The 19,333-nt window shown below is 40.3% G+C and overlaps 1 pseudogene; it reads left to right on the forward strand.

Annotated features, from left to right (window-relative positions):
- The first annotated feature begins 16,672 nt into the window (after positions 1 to 16,672).
- On the forward strand, positions 16,673 to 18,073 carry LOC114617271 (annotated as a pseudogene).
- The last annotated feature ends 1,260 nt before the right edge of the window (positions 18,074 to 19,333 follow it).

The following is a 19,333-nucleotide window of genomic DNA, read 5'->3' on the forward strand; positions in this document are numbered from 1 at the left end:
GGATTGTATTTATACCCTTTCTAAACATCATGCGTTCTCTCAAGTATCCACTGTAGCAAACTATCACATGCCCTTTTTTTCCAGGCAGCTTCCAGAAAAATAACATATGTCTGTTCTCAGCAAAGCATCCTCCCTCATGTTTAGCAAAAATATCCTCTCATAAAACAGTTTCCAGAAAACATCACATGATGCAACTGACTCTCAAAAAAAAAACATAGAAATTGCCACTTCAAGTAGATAAATAGGATACTAAATAATTCTGGAAATAACCTTCATCTAGCTTCCTGTATATGTTTTCAGGTTTGAGTCTGAAGCAGACAACTAGGAACAGAATTTGTATACTTTGGATGTACTTAATAGATTGTGGTCTTCAAACCTTTCTGAGATCTGCTGAATATGGCATTTAAAATGTTAAAGTTCTACCATTGCTAGCAAAAAACCTTTTATGTCTCCTAGAACATGATGGGGTCCTGCAACAACAAACTCACCTGGGTTGTGGTAACACTAAGAACTGGGCTAAACTGCCCCATGCCTCCTCTGCTGTCAGTTTCCGTGCCAAGAGTGGGCACTTTTGTGTTCACTACTGTGTTCTGCCTATCCAGCATTGCCACTAAGCTGACAAACACCACCCATCAGCTTTTAACTACAGTATGTAGTATCCTGGCAAAAGGCAAACACAAGAACATGAGCAACAAAAACCAAAGTTACTTGGCATCATCAGAACCCAGTTCTCCCACCATAGCAAGTCCTGAATACTTCATGACACCAGAAAAGCAAGACAAAGATTTAAAATCACTTCTCATGTTGATAATAGAGGACTTTAAGAAGGACATAAATAGCTCCCTCAAAGAAATACAGGAGAACACAGGTAAACAGGTAGAAGCCCCTAAAAAGGAAACACAAAAATTCCTTAAAGAATTACAAGAAAACAGAACAAAACAGGTGAAGGAATTGAACAAAACTATCCAGGACATAAAAATGGAAGTAGGAACAATAAAGAAACCACAAAGGGAGACTATCTTGGGGAAAGAAAACCTAGGAAAGAAATCAGGAGTCATAGAGACAAGCATCACCAACAGAATAAAATCGATAGAAGAGAGAATCTCAAGTGCAGAAGATACCATAGAAAATATTGACACAGCTGTCAAAGAAAATGCAAAAAGTTCTTAACACAAAACATCCAGGAAATCCAGGACACAATGAGAATACTAAACCTAAGGATAATAGGTATAGAAGAGAGGGAAGATTCCCAACTTAAAGGACCACTAAATATCTTCAACAAAATTATAGAAGAAAACTTCCCTAACCTAAAGAATAAGATGCCCATAAACATACAAGAAGCCTACAGAACTCCAAATAGACCAGGCCAGAAAAGAAATACCTCCTGTCAAATCAAAACACCAAATGCACAAAACAAAGAAAGAATATTAAATGCAGTAAGGGAAAAAGGCCAAGTAACATATAAAGGCAGACCTATCAGAATTACACCAGACTTCTCACCAGATACTATAAAAGCGAGAAGATCTTGGACAGATGTCATACAGACCCTAAGAGAACACAAGTGCCAGCCCAGGCTACAATACCCAGCAAAACTCTCAATTACCATAGATGAAAAAAAACCAAGATATTCCATGACAAAACCAAATTTACACAATATCTTTCCACAAACCCAGCACTACAAAGGATAATAGTGGGAAAGCTCCAATACAAGGAGGGAAATTATACCCTACAAAGAGTAAGAAAGTAATCCTCTTCCAATAAATCCAAAAGAAGATAGCCACACAAACAATGCCACCACTAGTAACAAAAATAACAGGAAGCAACAATCTCCTCTCCTTAATATCTTTTAACATCAATGGACTCAATTCCCCAATTAAAAAAAAACATAGGCTAATGGATTGGGTATGTAAACAGGACCCAGCATTTTGCTACATACAGGAAACCCACCTCACTGACAAAGACAGACACTACCTTAGAGTAAAAGGCTGGAAAACAATTTTTCAACCAAATGGTCCTAAGAAACAAGCTGGAGTAGCCATTCTAAAACCTCCAGCCTGAGAACACAAAGAGAGAGACTCATGGCTCCACCTGTATAGGTAGTTGAGGGTGGTCTTGTCAGGCATCAGTGGAAGTGGAGGGCCTTGGTGCCAATGACAAGGAAAGGGGCTGCTTGGCAGGAATATGACAATGGCCAAGGACAAGGAAGTGGGCTTCAAGAAGAAATCTGACATTAGACTAGAACAAAGAAGCAATTTCAGGTAGGAGTCTAAATCATAGGCTACAACAAAGAAGTAATCTCCGACAGGAATCTAAATATTAGCCTGGAACAAGGAAGTAGGCTTCAGACATGAAAATGACCTTGGGCTAGGTTAGGGAAGTAGGCTCAGATACTTTGGTCATCCTGATAAGCCTTTAGAAACAGTGATCATGGGAATGTTCATGTAACTGGGTTTAATGCCTTGCTTTTTCTTTGACTATTTGTGTTTATTGTCTTATTTTTTTTCCTTGACTATCTGCATTTATTGTATTGCTAGTTTGTCAACCTAGAACTGACCTTAATACTTGTATGTAATTAAAACGGTATAAAAGCAAAAATGAGGTGGGGGTATAGGATAGAGGGTTCTAGGGAGGGGAAATGCGGAAAGGGGATGACATCTGAAATGTAAATAAATAAAATATCCAAAAAAAAGAACCCCCTCACAAACCCAAAGTCTCAGATCAGCCACTGGGAGCCCAGTGGATTTGGGACCCATCACTTACCAAAACCCCACCTTCCTGAATACCACTCCCCTTTTGCCCATTCCACCCCATCCCCCTGGTTTTTCTGCTGGGGCAAACTCCTAGCTTGTCTGCTCCCATGAAGACACCATATCCTGGCCAATCCTAGAGGATCCACTGCACTCAGAGCAGTTGACACCACAGCTTGAAGACATGCAGGGAAAGTGACCTGACATACTAAAAGCTTCCCTGGAGTTCTGCTGCACACAGGGAAACAGAAACCACAGTCTGTAGGCTTCTCTGGAGAACATTTCCACACAGAACAACAGCTTGACTGCTCCACTGAAGACTCAACAGTCTGAAGGTCTCCTAGGAGATCTACTGTAGCCATGGCAACAGATCAGCAGCTTCTCTGCCCCTCTGAAGAGCCCCCAATTGGAAAGCCCCACAGATGGTTTGCTACAGCCAGGGCCACAGGCCTACCAAGAGACCTGAAGCAACCAAGGGACAAAAAAGGCAGACTCCAAACAGAGTCACTCAGACCAACAAACACCAGGGATATCCAGATGGTGAGAGGCAAGCACAAGACAATGAACAACAGAAGCCAATATATGTGGGCATCAATAGAACCCAGTTCTCCCAACACAGCAAGTCCTGAATACACCAACACAGGACATAAAATAAGGAATCTGTTCTAAAATCCTATCTCATGAAGGTAATATAGTTCTTTAAGGAGGATATCAATAACTCACTGAAAGAAATACAGGAAAATACAGGTAAACATGTGAAGGAATTGAATAAAGCAATTCAAGACCTAAAAGGGGAAGTAGAAACAATAAAGAAAACACAAATGGAGGCAAAACTGGAAATGTAAAACCTAGGAAAGAAGCCAGGAATTACAGATGTAAGTATCACCAACAGAATACAAGAGATAGAATAGAGAATCTCATGTGTAGAAGATACCATAGAAGAGACTGACACAACTGTCAAAGAAAATTCAAAATATAAAAAAACTCCTAACCCAAAGCACCCAGGAAATACAAGACACAATGAAAAGACCCAATCTAAGAATAATCAGAATAGAGGAGAGCAAAGATTCCCAGCTCAAAGGACCTGAAAACGTCTTCAACAAAATTATACAAGAAAATTTCCCCAACCTAAAAAAAAAAAAAAAAAAACAGATGTCCATAAAGGTACAAGAAGCCTATAAGACACCCAAATAAATGGGACCAGAAAAGAAAATCCTCTCATCACATAATAATCAAAACACTAAACACACAGAACAAAGAAAGAATATTAAAAGCTGCAAGGGAAAAGGGCCAAGTAACATACAAAGGTAGACCGATCAGAATTACACCAGACTTCTCAACAGAGACTATGAAAGCTAGAAGAGACTGGTCAGAGGTCATCCAGGCTCTAAGAGAACACAAATGCCAGCCCAGGCTACTATACCCAGCAAAATGCTCAATCAGCACAGATGGAGAAAACAAAATATTCCAGAACAAAACCAAATTCAAACAGTATCTATCTATCAATCCAGCTCTACAGAGGATCCTAGAAGGAAAACTCCAACACAAGAAAGATACCTGCACCAAAGAAAGGACAAGATATTAAGTATCTCACAACAAAGCCAAAAGGAGAGAACCACAAGCACATAAAGCCACCTACAAAAACGAACATGTTAGGAACCAACAGTCATCTCTCTTTAATATCTCTCAGTATTAATGGACTCAATTCACCTATAAAAAGATAAAAGCTAACTGGATACACAAACAAGACCCAGAATTTTGCTGCATACAAGAAACACACCTCAATAACAAAGACAGACACTATCTCAGAGTAAAAGGGTGGGAAAAGGTCTTCCAAGCAAATGGTCCCAAGAAACAAGCTGGAGTTGCCATCCTTATATCCAATAAAAGACTTTCAACCAAAAGTTGTCAAGTGTGATAAGGAAGGACTCTTCATATTCATCAAGAGGAAAATCCACCAAGAGAAAGTCTCAATTCTGTACATCTATGCCCCAAATGCAAGAGCATCCAAATTCACAAAAGAAACTTTAGTAAGCTCAAAACACACATTGTACCCCACATAATGATAGTGGGAGACTTCAACACCCCACTCTCACCAATGGGCAGGACATTGAAACAGAACCTAAACACAGACACAGTGAAATTAATAGAAGTTATGAACCAAATGGATTTAACAGATATCTACAGAACATTTCATCCTAAAACAAAAGAATACACCTTCTTCTCAACATCTCATGGTTCCTTCTCCAAAATTGACCATATAATTGGTCACAAAACAAGCCTCAACAGATATGAGAAAATTGAAATAATCCCATGCATCCTATCAGATCACCACAGAGTAAGAAAGGCTGGTCTTCAATAATGACAAAATCAATGCAAAGCCCACATACACACGGAAACTGAACAACTCTCTATTCAATGATAAATTGGTCAGAGAAGAAATAAAGAAAGAAATTGAAGACTTTTTAGAATTTAATGAAAATCTTGAAACATCATACCCAAACTTATAGGACACAATGAAAGCAGTGCTAAGAGGAAAAGTCATAGCACTAAGTGTCCTGGTAAAGAAACTGGAGAGATCTTACACTAACAACCTAACAGCACATCTGAGAACTCTAGAACAAAGAGAAGCAAACTCACCCAAGAGGAGTAGAAGGCAGGAAGTAGTCAAACTCAAGGCCAAATAAAAACAAAGAGGACAATCAAAGAATCAACAAAACCAAAAGCTGGTTCTTTGAGAGGATCAACAAGATAAAGCAACCCCTAACCAAACTAACTAAAGGGCCCAGAGACCGTATCCAAATTAACAAAATCAGAAATAAAAAGGGAGACATAACAACAGAAATGGAGGAAATCCAAAAAATCATCAGATCCTACTATAAAAGCCTATACTCAACAAAACTGGAAAATCTATATGAAATGGATGGTTTTCTAGACAGATACCACATACCAAAGTTAAATCAAGAGCAGGTAAACTATCTAAACAGGCCCATATTGCACAAGGAAATAGAAGAAGTCATTAAAAAAAACCTCCCAACCAAAAAAGCCCAGGATTGGTGCAGAATTGTAGCAGACCTTCAAAGAAGACCTGATACCAATATTTCTCAAACTATTCCATAAAATAGAAACAGAAGGAGCACTACCTAACTCATTCTATGAAGCCACAATTACTCTGATATCAAAACTACACAAGGATACAACAAAAAAAGATTTCAGACCAATCTCGCTTATGAATATTGATGCAAAAATACTCAATAAAATTCCCATGAACTGAATCCAAGAACACATCGAAACCATCATTCACCACAATCAAGTAGGCTTCATCCAAGGAATGCAAGGAAGGTTCAATATACAAAACTCCATTAATGTAACCCACTGTATAAACAAACTCCAAGAAAAAATCACATGCTCCTGTGGGCACCACTCCCTGGACCTTCAAGTTTCTCGAATCATTGCAGGAGGGGATAATGATTCTAGCTCCAGGCTGGTTTGGTTTTTAACAGGCTGTCAGCCCACGTGGCTTAGCATACCAAGGGTGTGGATCTCTCCATCTCCCAGAAACAGATTACAGGTGTGCTAGCAGTGGGCTTGCCATGTGCATTAACCTTAAGGCTCATGTTTGCCTATTACCCCAGTTTAACACTTCTAGCATCATGCCTGCCTGTGCTGTACAGTTAATTCTGGGTAAAATGGATTAGCCTTCAATTTAACAATTGTTACCTAACATGCTCTTGCTTCTCTTGTGGTATCTTGTAAAGCCAACATGGCAGCTAAGTGCCCAGGGCAGAAATACCTATTTAGGGTCTCCAGGTACTGTGCTGGTTTTTCAAACAGTTCATTTTTCCTGTGTGTATGTATAGTATGTATCTGTGCTTTTGGAATCCAGATGAAGGTTCCCTGGAACTGGACTGCCATGTGGGTGTGAACCAAGGTCCTGGAAGAACAACTAAGAACCACTGAGCCATCTCATCCCCCAGCCCCCAAACTTAAACCTAATGTTTCAATAAAGTCTTGTTCTCATAAAAAAAAGAAAAAGAAAAAAGAAAAAAATCACATGATCATCTCCTTAGATGCAGAAAAAGCATTTGACAAAATACTACACCCTTTCATATTAAAAGTATTGGAGAGATCAGGAATGCAAGGCCGATACCTAAAAATAATAAGAGCAATATACAGCAAACCAACAGCCAATAACAAATTAAATGGAGACATACTTGAAACAATCCCACTAGAATCAGGGACAAGACTAATATGCCCACTCTCCCCATATCTATTCAATATAATACTGGAAGTGCTAGCTAGAACAGTAAGACAACAAAAAGACATTAAGGGGACACAAACTGGCAAAGAAGAAATAAAGGTATAACTATTTGCAGATGATATAATAGCTTACATAAACAACCCCAAAAATTCTACCAGAGAACTTCTACAATTGATAAACAACTTCAGCAAAGTGGCTGGATATAAAATTAACTCAAATAAATCAGTAGCCTTCCTTTATACAAATGACAAACAGGCTGAGAAGGAAATTATGGAAATGACACCCTTCACAATAGCCACAAATAACATAAAATATCTTGAGGTAATTCTAACCAAACAAGTGAAAGACATGTATGACAAGAACTTCATGCCTCTCAAGAAAGAAACCGAAGAATATCTCAGAAAATGGAAAGATCTTCCATGCTCGAGGATTGGAAGAATTTATATAGTAAAAATGGCTATCCTACCAAATGCAATCTACAGATTCAATACAATCCCCATCAAAATTCCAACACAATTCTTCAAAGACTTGGAAAGAGCAATTCTCAAATTCATCTGGAAAGGCAAAAAACCCAGAATAACAAAAACAATTAAAATAATTCTTAACAATAAAAGAATGGTTGGGGAAATCACCATCCCTGACCTCAAGCCTTACTACAGAGCAATAGTGATAAAAACTACATGCTATTTGTACAGAGACAGATACATTGATCAATGGAATAAAATTGAAGACCTAGAAATAAAACCACACACTTACTGATACTTGGTCTTTGACAAAGACACCAAGAATATACAATGGAAAAAAGAAAACATCTTCAATAAATGGTTCTGGTCTAACTAGCTGTCTGTATGTTGAAAAATAAAAATAGACCCATATTTGTCACCTTACACAGAGCTCAAGTCCAAGTGGATCAAGGACCTCAACATAAAACCAGATACACTGAATCTAATAGAAGAGAAAGTGAGAAAGAGCCTTGAACTCATTGGCACAGGGGACAATTTCCTAAACAGAATTCCAATGGCTGATGCTCTAAGACCAAGAATAGATAAATTGGACCTCATAAAACTGGAAATCTTCTGTAAGGCAAAGGACATCATCAATAGGACAAATTAGTAAGATACATATTGGAAAAAAATTTTACTCACCCCACATCTAATAGAAAGCTGACATCTAAAATATATAAAGAACTCAAGAAGCTAACCACCAAAGAAACAAACAACTCAATAAAGAAATGAGGTATAGAGCTAAACAGAGAATTCACAACAGAGGAAACTTAAATGACTGAGAAGAACTTAAAGAAGTGTTCAAAGTCCTTAGTCATCAGGGAAATGCAAATCAAAACGACCCTGAGATTCCACCTCACACCAATCGGAATGGCTAAGATTGAAAACTCAGGTGACAGCACATGCTGGCGAGGATGTGGAGAAAGAGGAACACTCCTCCATTGCTGGTGGGTTTGCAAACTGGTACAATTACTCTCAAAATCAATCTGTCAGTTCCTCAGAAAATTGGAAATAGATCTACCTGAAGACCCAGCTATACCACTCTTGAGCATATACCCAAAATATTCCCCGCCATGCCACAGGGGTAAGTGTTCCACTATGTCCATAGCAAGCCCAAATAAAACACTTCTTTTATGATAGTTGCCATGGTCATCGTGTCTCTTCACAGCAATAGAATACTAAGAAACTGGCTGAGATGAGGAACTCCCTCTCTTTCTGGAGGGCCCCATGGACATGGGCTATGGAAAATGCATACCAACTGTTCATGTACATTGTAATGGCTTTTCCCTTCCCCCATTGAAGCACCTAGGTAAATGCCAGGAACTCTTCCCTTTGTGCTGAAGACCCCAGACTGTGAAACAAGGCCCACACTGTCCTGTCAAAAGTAATAGCTGTGGCCCTGGCATACCTGATTTCTCCTTGAACAAACTGCTCTCATCAGTTTACAGTACCTCTTCTACTTCTCATAGCAGAACATCCATTAGGATTGGACCTAACATATGGATTGGACCACATCTGTCACTTCCAAGAAATCTATGGCTCTGTTGGGTTATCATCTGACAGGCTGACTGGGTCAATGGCTAAAGTTTTACAGAATTGGATACGGGGCTGGCCCAATAGAAGTACTTAATAATGCACATTTGGGATTTGGACATGTACCTCTCTGGAATTCTCCTCAGAAAGGCATCTACGGAGTAGTTAGGAATACTTTCTGACCCAAAGTCAGTTTATGATCTTTTACTAACACAGCTGTAGTGGCAACTGCCTATGAAAGACTCCCCAGAAGGAGAATAGACTCAGACACGACGCGACCCCAAAGACACTCCTGAGACCGGCTTGCTGTAATAACATAAGTCAGGTTCTTTAATATAAGCTTCGGGTCGATACATGTCTCACTTAGGAGACAGAGGAATCGACCCTGAGATCTAACAGCTTAGGGTTGATAAAGGTAAAGGCCGGGGGAGGAGGGGGTTGCGGCACAGTCACACACAATTGGCTGTTTCAAACATCCGTAATGTGTGTAAGCAAATCTCACGAGAACTGTCCCTGGTTTCTGTGGCCTTGGGACCCAGTGTGAATTTTATCTGAGCCAGCTCACCACCTGGCAGAATTTAATTAGCAAGTCCTTGGGACCTTCAGTGGGAGTTTTTCCAGAGAAGGCTAAAACATCACAGGAACAGATGGATGTTTCAATAATGTTCTCCTTCTTAAGGAATTTACCCTTGGACACTTTCCCTATCTTCCACAGCCGGTGAATCTTTGGAGCACTCAATTGACCTTTGTTTCCCTGCATCTTCTGTGACGGCCTTGGGTTAGCAGGTTAGCTGACTTGTTATTCTTAACTATTTGTATTAGTGAATTGAGGCTTTCTGTTATACTATTTAACTAACTTAAAAAATACCTTTTCGCCTGCAGACAAGTGGGTCAATTGGCAGAAGCATGATCAAGTCTTTTGGTTAAGTTCCAAAAAGACCCCCCTCTACAATACCCTGGACTCACTCAGTTATAAGTGGAAGGGCTTAAAACAACATGAAAGTGACAACCCCTTTGGGAGTCACATATCAGATATCATGCATATCAAACATTCATATTACATGGAAACTAAAGCTAGCTTATGTTGGAGGAGACTCAGCAAGAATGAATCTGAAACAAGTTTATAGCAAGCAATTTGAGTTTTTATACCCTTTTCAGAAACAGAATATAATGGTAGTTTCCAGGAAGGATACAATTCAAGTTGTCAAGATACAATGATGTTTGCAATCTATACACGGTATACAAGATTAATGTCTAAGACAAATCGTTCTATTGAGCTTCTATATGCTTTGCTGACTTCTAGAAGATGCAGAGATGCAGAGGTAGAGTGAATGCTCTACTACCTGAGGGTGTGCCTCGTTCTCTCAGGAACTGAAAGGAGTGTCCCAGAAGCCATGGACTGTAACCTGATAAAACTATGATGCATGTCTCTCAAAGCAGCCAAACCAGGCCACCTCCATGATTCCCTGCAGGTGATGGATTATGGTTGCCCACAGTTTTTTAATAAGTCTTTCCCAATTAAGGGATAAGGGCATTCTAGCATGAATAAGGAGTGGACGACAATACTTTGTCCTAATACCACTGTACAAGAGGCCATCCAGGAAGAGATCAGTCTGTCTAGTTGCCCATTGGATGGCCATCCGTTGAGACATCACTGCTCTGTCAGGACTAAAAGGGGTTCTCCTGGCTAATGTTTAACTAAATAAGAAATTTAACAGCTTTTCCCCCTACCTTAAATGTTATTCTGGGCTACTGGGGACTCAGTGTAATGGAGCCCTGGCCCCATAAATTCTGGCCAAAATGAAAGACAAGACATCCTTCTTCCCTCTTCCAATTAGGACATTCATTTTTCTAGTGTCTGTCCTTTTTGCTTGCAATAAGCACATTGATCCTTCTCTAGCCTCTTCCTTTCCAAAAGATTCTGGAGTCTCTCTTATCAGTATCTCTGAGCATTATCACTACTGTTCTGTTCTGTATGAAGTTTACTAATCTTAAAAAAAAAAATCCACAAATCAAAGAACAATATGACCTGTTATATCTAAAACAGCTTGAGTCAGAGCTGACCTAGGCAGCCCTTCTTTCACCTGTGTATGAGATCATTGTGGGTTTTGTGGCTGACACTAAAAATGATACTAATAAGCCAAAAAGATATTTTTATAATACTCATGTTCTGTTATCTCAATTTTCTGAAATTCCCCTGTTCACCACCCATCCACCACCTCCCTTGCCTTATTCAGGGGTAATTAACTTAAAAGTTAGTTGATGTTACTTTGCCTAGTAAGCCAACTGCTCCCCTTCTTGCCCTTTGAAATTTTAAACCTGGTTTTTCCTATAAAAAGTCTACTCTGAGAACAGACTGGTACCACAGTTAGATTTTTCCTTTTTATGGTCCTGGATGTCTAGTATTATAGTGTGTGTTCAATAAACTATTCTTGCTTAACTGAGATTAGTGTACATATGGGTTTTGTAGCAATTCCCAGACCCCAATATTCTCCTCAAAATGGAAACTGAGATATGTGATACATTGTGGAAGAAATTTTTTTCTTTGTTTCTACAAGAGAGGAAAAGGTATGGATACCATCAAGATTGATAAATATTAGATCCAAACATGAGAGAGCTTCTGAATAAAGAGAGGCAGTAGTTCTTCGTTGGTCACTCTGTCCAAACTAACTTATGAAAACTAACAAATGCCTTTCATTTGATCAGGCGTGAAAAATAAAAACCAATAATCTCAAATGATAATTTACTAATGACATTCACATGCTTGTCTTACTGGCATGAAATGAAAAATGGGTTTCCTTAAACCACATGCCTTAATTCCATAGATTGCCATATGGCCCACACCATCATGAACATCAGCTTTTGAGTTTTCTTTTTAAATAAAAAGGATAAACTTTGGTTGGTATTAAAACTATAGTTAAGAAATTTAAAATGTTTTAAGTAAATTCAAAGGGTTACTACAGTTCAAACTTGTGTTCTGACTCTCCAAGAGTTGGACTGATTTGAAGCTAAGATAAAATATTTGAGGAGGGTAGTTATAGCCCATGCTTTTAATTGAAGCAGAGTTAGGTGGATCTCTATAAATTAATTGTTTTCTAAATTCTAGACTTAAAGTTTAGAAGGTGGTGGTGTCACACACCTTTAATCCCACCACCCAGGGTAGAAGTGCTTGAGAAACAAAAAGAGCCAGTAGAAGAACACCAGGCTTGATGGCTGAGACCGGGAACTCATGATGATATCAGGAAGCAAACCAGGTTGGAAGGTAAATTGCTGTCCCACCCTGATCCACCCACTTTCGCTGCCACGTGCCCAGAGTACCTCAGTGAGACAAGGATATGGGAAGAACAGGAGGCAATAAAAACTCAAAAGTTCTGCCAAGTGCACCACCAGAGGATTTACTTGGGGATACACAGGCACATTCAGCTGCTCCAGTCTTTGTGCACCATATGCCTTCTGGTGGCCATGCATACAATGACTAGACCTGACATCTGATAGAAATCCTAGATCTAAAGCATTTTAAAGAGGCTATTATATTGTATATTGTGCATTCTCCATTTGATAAAGTGACAGCTCCGGCGATGCCCGAGGTACGTAGGCCTGGGGGATTAAAGAAATACTCAGACTCGGGTCATCCGTTGTGAGAGAATGCCAATGCCTTTACTGAGCAGGTTCAGTATATACACCAAGCCAGGGAAGGAAAACTACAAACTCAGGAAAAAAACAAGAACTCAACTGTGGGACAATAGGATGTCAAATGTAAATTCCCTTCCTGGGGCACCAGGCCTTAGTAAGGATGTTTTGATCCTAGAGGAACCGCAGAATGTTACTTAGTAGACAGCAGCATATGGAAAGGCTCAGCCAGGGCATAGTAGCCCTTCGGGTTCCTACAATAAAGAAACACTAAATAACCGTGCTATGCAGCCTAGGATTATTCCCCAAGGTTGGAAGGAATTGATGTCAACTGTTCTAGAAGCTGGACACCAATTACAATGGTTGTCATGGTGGAAGCAGGCAGGAAGCCACAAAAATAGCACAATGTAATTTAGCAAGTGGATTAAATGTTACTAAAACCCAACTGCTTTGGGAAGGGCAGTATGCTGACTTACAAGAACAAATCTAATCTGATGATGGTGTAATTGAACAATGTTGTGTTGTAGTTTTAAGACGCGTAGCTAAGATATGATTGAAGAACCTGAGGGGGAAGGGGAATCCACCTCATTTACTAATACAATACAGGGTTCTGCAGAAGCCATTACAGAATTCTTACAGAGGTTGGGTTCAGCTGTAACTGGAGCCATAAACCAGTCATTGAAAATTCATTAGAAAATTCAATCACTGAGTGTAAGAGAGAAATGACACCATAGAAAGCGCAAGGAGCCCTGATAGACAAATGAATAAGGAAAACAACTGGTATTGGTCCTCAGGAGCATAATGCCAGTATCATATGGTAAATCATAGCTAGAAATTTCAGGAATCAAAATATCCAATGCTTTAATTGTGGTGAATTTGGTCATTTCCAAAGAAATTGTAAGGCTAGAAGATTCAGGGCTAAGGTACATTGACTATAGAGAGTATGGAATTCATAGAAGAGAACAAGCAGCTTCTGTTGCTATGAGCCACAATGGCTTCCAGGGTATTGTAGCCATTGTAGAAAGGGAAAACACTGGTCTAAGGATTGTCAGTCCAAGAGAGACATACAAGTTAACGCTTTGCAATGGGAAATGAACTGAGGGACCTGTCAGCTCAAGGTCCCACAGCAACAATACAAACTGTCTCTCTTTGGTCATCCAGGTGGTATCAAATGGACAAGAAAATCAGAACTGAGCATTTCTGGTCTTATACATGCTACAGAAGGAAGTGCAGCTTTGGAGCTGGCCACAGATACCCCTCTTACATTATCCAAAAAAAGTTGAATGTTACATGTTAACTACTGGTATTTATGGCCTTTTACCCTCAGGGACAGTGGAAATAATCTTGGAAAGAAGTGGACTAACATCTCAAAAATTTACTGTGCATCCAGGTATAGTAGATGGGGATAGCAAGGAAGAAACTCTCACACGGCACATGTGAGAAAGGAGATGCAAACTGATGCATGGGTTAGAACTGCTCAACTGTTGTTTCCTCACATCAAGGGTAAGGCCACTCCAGCAGAAAGGACAGGGGCTTTTAGGAGTACTGGAAAAAACGTGTGTTCTGGCAAACAGTGGTTAATGATCAGACACCCAAATTAATGGTACAAATGAATGGTCTTGACATAGAAGGTTTGGTGGATACAAGAGCTGATGCTAGCTAGTATACTTTCTCAGAAGTCTTGGAATCCAGATTAGCCACTTCAGAAGGTTTATACACAATCTATAAAAATTGGTAAATTATCACAAATAAGACAAAGTTTCTGATGGGTTACCTGTTTGGGACCAGAAGGACCAATAGGGAAGTTGAGACTTTATGTGCCTGACATACCCAAAAGCTTATGGAGAAGGGATCTTTTACAACAATGAAGTACTCAAATTAATATTCCTGCAATTCTGAGGGCAGCAAATGAGGAAATTAGGAGTGTGTGATGATTTCTATATGCTTGGCCCAGGCAGTGGCACTATAAGAGGGTATAGCCCTGCTGGAATAGGTGTGTCACTGTGGGTATGGGATTTAAGACCTTCATCCTAGCTGCCTGTAAGTCAGTATTCTGCTAGCAGCCTTCAGATGAAGATGTACTACTCCCAGATCCTCCTGCACCATGCCTGCCTGGATGTTGCCATGTTTTTGCCTTGATGATAATAGACTGAACCTCTGAACCTGTAAGCCAGTCCCAATTAAATGTTGTCCTCATAAGAGTTGCCTTGGTTGGTGGTGCCTGTTCACAGCAGTACAACCCTAACTAAAACAGGGTGATATGATAGATACTCCTGGGAAGGTTTTGATCAACAAAAACCAAAACTTGTGCCCATTATCAAAACATGGGACATCCCAGGTATTGATGTCCCAAACTTAAAAAAGGGGGCCACTGCTGACGTACCAATGCCTTGCCTCTAAAATGGTTATCAAACAGACCTGTATGGCAAGAGCAGTGGCCCATAACAAAAGAAAAATTGCAGGCACTTGAACAACTGGTACAAGAGCAGCTGGAATCTCAACGTATAGAAGATTCTACTAGCCCGTGGAATTCCTCTGTATTTGTTGTAAAAAAAATAAAATCAGGATAATGGAAGATTATAACATATTTAAGAGCAAGTGATAAAAGGATCAATAGGTCTTTACAGCCTAGACTTCCTTTACATCTTTGTTACTGAGATCATGGCCTATAATAATTGACTTGAAAGATCGCTTTTTTACCATACCTTTGCATGAGCAGGACAGGGAAAGGTTTGCTTTCTCAGTACCTACTCTGAACAATAGTGGTCCAGTGAAAATATACCATTGGAATTTACTTCCACACAGAATGTTAAATCATCCAACTTTATGTCAGTATTTTGCGCAACAACCCTTAGAAATAATTTGTAAGCAATTCACTCAGTCTATCATTTACCAATATATAGATGACCTTTTATTGACTGATTCTCACAAAGATGTTTTAGAAAATATGTTTAAGTTAACACAAAGAATTCTACTATGCTAAGAGTTAGAGACTGCTCCAGAAAAAAATACAAAGAGGAGATTCACTTAGTTATTTGGGTTATAAAATTAGTCAACAAAAATTTCCAATCCATAGGGGCTGTTGGAAACTCTTAACAATTTTCAAAAATTAAAGGGAGATGTTAGCTGGATGAGATCTACAAATGGATTAAATTCATATGAGTTAAGTACTTTGTTTCAAACATCACAAGGAGATTCAAATTTAAGCAGTTCAAGATGTCTAACAGCTGAAACGGAAAAACAGTTGACTCTTGTAGGAGACTGCAAGACACGTATGTGGATCAAATTCTCCCTAAATTTGATTGTATTTTGATCATTTTGCCTTCAACTCATTCTCCCTACTGGGTTCATTATGCAAAGGGAAGACATCATTATGGAATGGATTTTCTTACCTGATAAATGAAGTAAAAAACATGAAGACAAATAGAATAGATTTCTGAATTAATTACAAAACGCAGATTAAGATTACTTCAATTGTCAGGAGGAACAGATCCAGCTGAAATTGTAGTGCCTCTTACAAATGATGAGATTATGTCACTGTGGGTGACCAATGAATATTGGCAACAAGCTTGTAGTAACTACTTGGATGAAATTAATAGCAATATCCAAAAAGCAAATGTATACAGTCTATAAAAAGAACTAATTAGCCAGCATTTTATACAGATGCAAAGAAGATAGGGATGGTAGTCAGATAAAATAAGCAAGGTTACCAAAAGTCCGTATACATCAGTTCAAAAATCAGAATTGTATGCAATCCTTATAGTATTATTGGATTACCCTGAGTCTCTTAACATAATTACTGATTCTTTATATGAATAAAGAATTGTTTTGCATATAGAGACTACTGAATTTGCACCTGATAATTCATAATTAACTTCATTATTCATGCAATTACAACAGGCCATCAGAAGTAGAAAATAGATCATGGACACCGCCACGTCCTCCATACTGCAGCCCTGTCTTCCTGCTCAGCTGCTCAGGTTGAATCAACCAAAGCGATGATTATGGAGAAGCCTAGTCCCCTGCTGGTCGGGCAGGAGTTTGTGCGACAGTACTACACCCAGCTGAACCAGGCCCTGGACATGCTGCACTGATTTTATGGAAAGAACTCCTCCTATGCCCACGGGGGCTTGGATTCCAATGGGAAGCCAGAAGATGCAGTTTACAGGCAGAAGGAAATCCTCAGGAAAGTGATGTCACAAAACTTCACCAACTGCCACACCAAGATCTGCCACGTGGATGCTCACGCAACTCTGAATGATGGGGTGGTGGTCCAAGTGATGGGGCCGACAACAACCTGGCTCTGCGGAGGTTCATGCAGACTTTTGTCCTTGCTCCTGAAGGCTCCGTTGCCAACAAATTCTATGTTCACGATGACATCTTCAGATACCAAGATGAGGTCTTCGGTGGCTTTGTCACAGAACCTCAAGAGGGTGAATCCGAGGAAGAAGTAGAGGAACCTGAAGAAAGACAGCAGACACCAGAGGTGGTGCCCAATGATTCTAGAACTTTCTATGATCAGACTGTCAGTGATGACTTGGAGGAGCATTTAGAGGAACCTGTTGTGGAACCGGAACCAGAGCCGGAGCCACAGCGGGAGCCACAGCCGGAGCTGGAGCTGGAACCTGTACCTGACATTCAAGAGGACAAGCCTGAGCCTGCATTGAAAGAAGCTGCTCCTGAAGATGTGCAGAAGAGCACTTCCCGGCCCCGGCAGACGTGGCCCAGGCACGGGAGGACTTGAGGACATTTTCTTGGGCATCTGTGACTAGTAAGAACCTTCCTCCCAGTGGGGCTGTTCCAGTGACAAGGACACCACCTCATGTGGTCAAAGTGCCAGCGGCACAGTCCCGTCCAGAATGTAAGCCTGACTTTTTGTGATTCCACCACAAAGGCCTCAGAAAGATCAGAGAGTTCGAGAGCAGGGGATCAGTATCCCTCCTCAGAGAGGACCTCGACCAATCCGCGAGGTCGGTGAACCAGGAGATGTGGAACCTCGTAAGGCACCCTGACAGTCACCAGCTCTTCACTGGGAACCTGCCACATGAGGTTGACAAGTTGGAATTGGAGGATTTTTCCCAAAATTATGGGAATGTGGTGGAACTGCGCATCAACAATGGTGGGAAGTTACCCAACTTCGTTTTTGTTGTTTGATGGTTAAGAACCTGTTCAGAAGGTCCTTAATAATAGGCCCATTATGTTCCGAGGTGCGGTTCGCCTGAATTTGGAAGAGAAGACTCGAGCTGCCAGGGAAGGCGACTGTAGGGATAACTGCCTTCGGGGACCTGGAGGCCCCCCGTGGTGGGCCAAGTGGTGGGATGAGAGGCCCTCCCCGTGGAGGCATGGTGCAGAAACCAGGCTTTGGCGTGGGCAGGGGGATTACAACTCCAAGGCAGTGAATTGCTTGGATCAGATCGCCCCAGCTCCTGCAGAATGGTGAATTCCTTCAACCAGCCTTGGTGTCTCGGTGTATTATAAACTGCTTGAGTTTGTACAGTTTTAATTTCGCTTGTGTTCATTGGTATGTGCTCCCCAACCCCCTTTCTTCCCTTGACCCTTTAGCCCTTCATTCCCAGTTTTCCGGAATGATACTTTAGGAGGAATAGATTTGTGAAGAAGGAGGAGGAGGAGGAGGAGGAGGAGGAGGAGGAGGAGGAGGAGGAGGAGGAGGAGGAGAAGGAGAAGGAGAAGAAGAAGAAAGACTGACCTTCCTGCTCACGCTGCACACACAGACTGGAGTCTCACGGCCATTCCCCATAGGAGCATGTCTCGGTTTCACTAACAATGGATCTTTCATTAGTTGGGAGACACAGGATTAATAAACATTTTGGAAGCAGGAAAAATCAAGTCATGACTCCTTTCTGGTGTGGAAATATTGCCTTTTGGCAACTGCCACTGGGTCCCTGCTGGTGTGGCTAACTGAATAAAAGGTGTTTCCAGAACTTTGTTCTTTTGATACATAATTACCAAATAATTCTAAACCTCCATTTTTACCATTGGATTTTAAATTGTGACGTAGCCTGTCAATGTCTAGAACACAGCTAAAGGCTTTTGATGAACTGTTAGATTTTTTTGAGATAGAGTTATTCATGTTTTATTTGTATTTGTAAAAAAAAAGGAAGAAAGAAAAAGAAAGAAAAGAAAAATGAAAAAAGGACAAATATTCCCACAAGAAAACAAATCCCCAAATCTGATAACAAAACCAAGCAAAACTGCCTTCTATTTATCTTTGATTCTGGTCCTGGCAATTGTTTAAAGAAAAGTAATAAAGATTCTAGATTTGTTTTCAGATTCAGAGTATGTGTGGAAACTGTAAAATCTTTTGGTAAACATTTGATAAATGTGTATGTGTCGTATTAACATTGTTCTGCCTTATCCTAAAATCACGCCTCAGACTGGGGTGCTTTTGAGGAAGGTGCTTCTGTGAGGCCTGTGACCTCAGTGGCTCTGTGCGCCACGCTCTACTCTGCTGTCTGTCTGGGTTCCTGGTGAGCCATAAGAAAAATTTGGTTGAATATCAGACATGGGCAACGTGCTCCAAGGTCTGCATTTTTTAAAATCATAGCCATATGGTAAGAAGAAGAAGAAGGAGGAGAAGGAGAAGGAGAAGAAAAGAAGAAGAAGAAGAAGAAGAAGAAGAAGAAGAAGAAGAAGAAGAA

Source organism: Grammomys surdaster, unplaced genomic scaffold (genome assembly GCF_004785775.1).
Source record: "Grammomys surdaster isolate TR1022 unplaced genomic scaffold, NIH_TR_1.0 135, whole genome shotgun sequence".
Taxonomy (NCBI): domain Eukaryota; kingdom Metazoa; phylum Chordata; class Mammalia; order Rodentia; family Muridae; genus Grammomys; species Grammomys surdaster.